The following is a 5,702-nucleotide window of genomic DNA, read 5'->3' on the forward strand; positions in this document are numbered from 1 at the left end:
CCCATGGAGCTGGGGGTTTTACAGTGATTAACAGCAATTTTGCAATACTTTTCTGGCAGCTTTTTTTTTTGCTAGGAATTTACAGTAAATTCCACAGTCAGTTCTACACTAGAAGAGACATCATTCCTAAGCGCAGCATGGACTGCTTCCGGACACAGTATCTAATGCGACTTCCAGAGTCACTTGAGTAAGCTGGAGATGATTCATCCCCGGGAAAGAGAGCCTGCAGTAGGCAGTCTACCAAAAGAGGGCCTTTCCTGTTCCCTTGGTGAATTAGAACACCAGTGGAGAGAGCTCTCCTGTTGCAGTTTCACAGAGATGAACAACATGGAGAACTTTGGATTGAGGTTTTGCAGTAAGAGGGTGCTGAAGGAAAAAGGAGTTTCAAAGACATTGGACTGCCTGTACTGCCGATTTTGTCTCTGCCCATTTCAGATGTCCAGATGTTTACTAATGTGACATTCCTTAAATACAACCACCGAAACAGAACGGTTCTCAATTTGTTGCCAAGTTTGGTAGATGTACAACTTGGACTGCAAAGAGATGGACTGACGCAGAGGCGGAGCTGTGGATAGGCCTGGGTGGGATTGACAGCTGGACCTACCCAGTCAGATTAATGAAATGACATTTTTTATATATAAATTACCGGCTTCTAACTCTGTTCCTATACATCACTGTTGTTACTGTGGCAAGTACGACAGAATGTGTGAGCTCCCTCTAGTGGTGCTCTAGGTAGAACACCACAGTCGTGAGTGTATTATTGTTGCAGTCACCATGTTGTAAATATATAAGCCAATTTAAGAAAATTTGGGGTAATGAGCTTCATTCAGACCCTCCCAAATTTAATACAAGTCCATCCATCAGCCACTTTACCGGATTTCAATGCTGCAGGAGGATGCTCACATGAAAAAAATAAGACTAATTCATTTCTTTATCCAAAACTATTTCTTTCCTCATTCATTAAAACGAAAAGAGCTTTAACTTGTGCATGCATTGCTTCATTTTAAGCAGCATTATGGAGTGTCGTTGAACATAAATTTTTCTATGAAGGGTCTGATTTTCTGCATCTTTTACTCCTGGTTTGGGCTATAAAATTGGAAGGAGTTGCCAAACCTGACTGTGCAGGGTCTGCGCTGTTCTCATCTGTGGACAGTGTGTGGGTTTGTGGGTCAGGCATAAATTTGGGGGGGGGGCTCCCTCTAGCATTAAAATAGGGAGATATCCACTAAAATAATTCTTCATATTCAAAAAAGTACAGATAAAATGAATCAATCTCAACAGTTCATTTAAAGTGTTTTCACCCCAAGCACACCTATCCTTACTGAAAATGGTTTAGTCTAAAGTCCTGCTCTGGGGTACGTTTCCTATATCATAATGCACATTGGCAAAAGACAAATATATGTCAGGAAACTATATAGCAAGAGATCAAAGAAAATTGATACATTCTGTGGGCCATGTCTGCTGCCGCATGGCAGAGGGTGTGAGGGGGAAGTGCAGGGACGATGTCAGCATCACCAAAAGGAGGGCTACAGCTCTTTGGAGGGAGCCGGTGAGGAGAGCTGGGGGGAGCCAGTCTGCATCCTCTCACTCCTGGGGAGGACCGAGTATTGGCCATCCTAGATCTGAGAGGCACTTGAGGGAATCCCGGGGTGCATAAATCTCTGTAGTCTACCCACCTCCAAGACATCTATGCTTTCTACTCCCCAGCCACTTCCTCTTGGCCCACCAACATTTGGCCCCCTGTAGTGTGATCACCAGGGTTCCTCAATATGTGGCACCTCCACACCTGGCTCCTCTACATCAGCCATCCCTTGTCTGGGCCCCTCTACAGCAGGCCCCCTCTGACGTGGCCCTCAGTCCCTCAGGGCGACACTGTCCCCTGAGTCCCCAGAATCCCTTTCAGTCTGGGAGATCACCTAACCCACCCATCCTGCTGCCTAATGCCGGTGTCGTGCTGTAAACTGTCCTCCTGCCACGGAATGTAATCTCTCATTTTAAAGGCAATGTCGCTTCGCTTCTCCTGCGCGGCAGCAGCGTCCGCTCGCTGTAACATCGGTAGTCTTGTTTAAGCAGACTAAAAACTCACATTTCTTGTTTATTATGATATTTTACAGTCAAAGTTAAGATTAACATCCTCCTGTAATACGTCGCAAATGTGACACTTACTACTATTTCATTTAAACGCGACAATAATGCATTTCTTTTCGACGCTCGTTCATGCAAATACAGTCGCCTTCAGTCTCAAGAAGCGATTCATCTACTTGAGTAATATTTTTAATACTTTGTTGAATTAATTCTGCCTCAATTTCTTTGCTATTCTGTCTTCTTTTCATAACTATAATGCGGCGATTAGCTTCATACTGGGCACCGACACACCTGGAAATGACGTAACATTGAACCAAATGCCAAAAGTAATCAGAAGTCAGCAGCCTGCCCAGAACGCACAGATAACAAGCTACACTGCAAGTCATCCAGCCACGACGTCACCCAGCCACTCGTCTACCATCTAAAATACAGATAAATTACATGTGCTCCGTATTTCTGCAGATGACATTATTTTGAACTGGACCATAAAGAAAATATTCTTGGCCTGGAGGGAGGAGTGCTGGGCTATTTTATAGGAGGCTACTCTTTCTTAATAACCCCATTTTTAATTCTGAACAATAAGCTTAATAGGATGGGGCGACATGCTGGTGCAGTGGTTAGCACTGTTGCCTCACACCTCTGCGACCCGGGTTCAAGTCTCCGCCTGGGTCAGATGTGTGTGGAGTTTGCATGTTCTCCCCATGTCGTCGTGCGGTTTCCTCTGGGTTTTCCGGTTCTCCCCCACAGTCTAAAAACATGCTGAGACTAATTGGAGTTGCTAAATTGCCCGTAAGTGTGCATGTGTGAGTGAATGGTGTGTGAGTGTGCCCTGCAATGGGCTTGACCCCATTCAGGGTTGTTCCCTGCCTCGTGCCCATTGCTTCTGGGATGGGCTCCCGACCCCCGTGACCCAGAAGGATAAGAGGTTTGGAAAACGGATAAAACTGAAGAGCGATTTAAAATAGGTGATTGTCCAGTAAGAGGATTTAACTTTAGCTACAGTGTTTTTTGTTATACAGGTATATTTTGTTTTACAAAAACAACATTTACTTCTACACTATACGGTCAATTAAAGTACCTTCTGCATCCTGGAGATGGTCATTACCTTCTGGAGAGTCTATTTCCTCAGCAACTCTCTTGTTGCTACCTTCTGGAGACAGATGAATGCTGAAAAGATCTTCCATCTGGTCAGCAGTAATTGTGATTGGCTCAAAGCAGAACAGGTGGCGCAGAATGTAGACAGTGTTTATAACTCACTTATTAATTATCAATGTGTTACTGGTTACTTTATTAGTTTATATTCAAAGAAATAATAGCAACTTGATCCATGTTGGTCAAAGGATAAAATTCTGATCCTAACTAACGTACATGTAAACAGAACACAGAATACCTCTGAAATGGACCCTGACCCCTGTGGATGACCTGAAACGTGACAATGTCATGTTCCAGCAGATTCCCGTCTCTTATTGACCGGATAGGCCTCAGACAACCTGCATTGGCCATGAAGTCAAGCAGAGGTGTCTTTCACTTCTCAAGGTCCTCCAGAGTTGTACTTTCAGGTACCTGCCATCAAAATGGACTGTTATTGAGGCTACTTGAATTATAACTTTTTAGTAAGAACCCACACACCCATATCATGTTTGAAGCCTTTCAATTGCAGCATTAAAATTAGGCAGCATTCGGCAGGTAAAGGAGCAATATTTGCTGGCAGGCACATGGGACGATTAATCTGCGCAGTAGGGACAACATGAAGAGAGGAAAATTTGCTGTAAAAAAACTCAATTTGTTCGCCATAATATCTTGCTGACCTCCTTCCCAGGGCTTAAACTGCCCACAATGCTTTTCCACCCTCTATGCATATTTAGTATTTCCCTGATATATCAGACGCTGATATGGGCAGTACGGTATGCGCTCCGTCTGGTTAGATGTGGGCCTGCACTTTCTTAGGGGCCTGCCCCTCCTGACACAGACTCTTCCAGAATCTCATACTCCTCTCCATTTCCCATTCTTCACACTGTTTATTAGTGTATGGGAACGGGACAACCCTAACTGAAGGGTCAGGACTTGCACACAACACACACCCCTCCTGCCCTAATGAAGTGGCGGTATACTTAGCCCATTTATACCACCAATTTCCAAGTGTACGTTTTGCTAACCCATACAGGTCTACTTCATCCTGGGCATCCTTCTAAAATTTGCTCACTCTCCTCACTCCCATATCTCCCCCCATTTCTCTCCGCTTTCGCTCACTGTAATCTGAGAGGTTATTCAGCATCAAAGGACCAGGCTGAGTCAGTGAAGTCAGTTGTCCTGTGCTCACCTGACCTGTGGTCCTGCTGTGCACCCAGACCTGAAGGGCCTGATAAATCATTAGCATCACTAACATCGTTGCTGTCAGCCGTACCAGAACCCACAGCTTCGTGTCCTGTCTGGAGTGGCTGGTCTGCTTGCGATGCTCCCTCTTGGCCCTCACTCTGCTCTGATCCTGAAACTGACTCCACCCCAAGCTGTGGAGCTCCTCTGGGAGCTCCATCAGGGCCATCTGAGTCAAGGGCAACTGCATCCTCTGTGTAGTTTTCAGTGACTCTGTCTTTCGTGCGGTACTCTAGTGCAGTGGTTCAAATGGTACCACGTATTACTCCCTTCTACCTGCACCGCTGTTGCTGTGGCTCGTGTCACCTTGAAGGGTCCCTTTCGTCGGGGCTCGTGCCACTTTCACCAGAACACTCGCAGGTAGACTTTATCTCCGTGAAAGATGACTGGCTCCTCCTGGTCTGTGTCTTCTTTCTGTGCTTTCTCCTTTTCCTGTTTGGAAATAGTTTTGTGTATTTTGGTTAAAGTCCTCATGTACAACTTTAATTCATCCCCCAGCTGATCTAGGCTGGGTCCCTTATACGCCCCCTCAAGTCGATCCAGGCATAGGTCTCCCAGTCAGCATTTCATGCGGAGACAAATGCATCACCTGTGCGTTTCCATCCGATATGCCATCAAGGCTGTTGACAGGGCATCCACCCAGTTCATTTTCATGGTGGCGCAAATCTTATTCAGCTTCTGCTTAAGTGTGCCATTCACTCTCTCCACCATACCCTGCAACTGAGGGTGATACACATGTGGTAGAAAAATTTAGAATATAATACTTAGAATAAAAGTCGGACCTCTCAGTTTGATGAGGTAAAGGAAAATCTCTTTTATTTCAGCAACTCAGCAAAGCGCTCTCATCACACTCTGGCATTCGGTACCAAGATCTTTTTTAGCTCTCCGAGCAACCAGTTGATATACCATAACTCCCACTTCACAGTAAGGGTGTCTAAATCCTGATTGGTCACAACACACCAATGAACCAAGCTTAAACGTATAACAAACACAATTTTCGAATTCTATTGGTTCACCTTGGTGGCAAGGTAAAGTCCACCCATTCTACTCAGTCTACCAGAACATGTCTCGACTGCTAGGCTCCTACTGGAGATATGAATATAGATATTGATTACATGACATTGAATCACTGTAAATACTCAGTTGTCCTTTGATTAATGATTAACGTATTGACGTATTGTCATTGAATCACTGCCAATACATGGTTAACATATGATTTGTATGATTAACAATTACTTATACAT

This window comes from Brienomyrus brachyistius, unplaced genomic scaffold (assembly GCF_023856365.1).
Source record: "Brienomyrus brachyistius isolate T26 unplaced genomic scaffold, BBRACH_0.4 scaffold80, whole genome shotgun sequence".
In the NCBI taxonomy this organism is placed as follows: Eukaryota; Metazoa; Chordata; class Actinopteri; order Osteoglossiformes; family Mormyridae; genus Brienomyrus; species Brienomyrus brachyistius.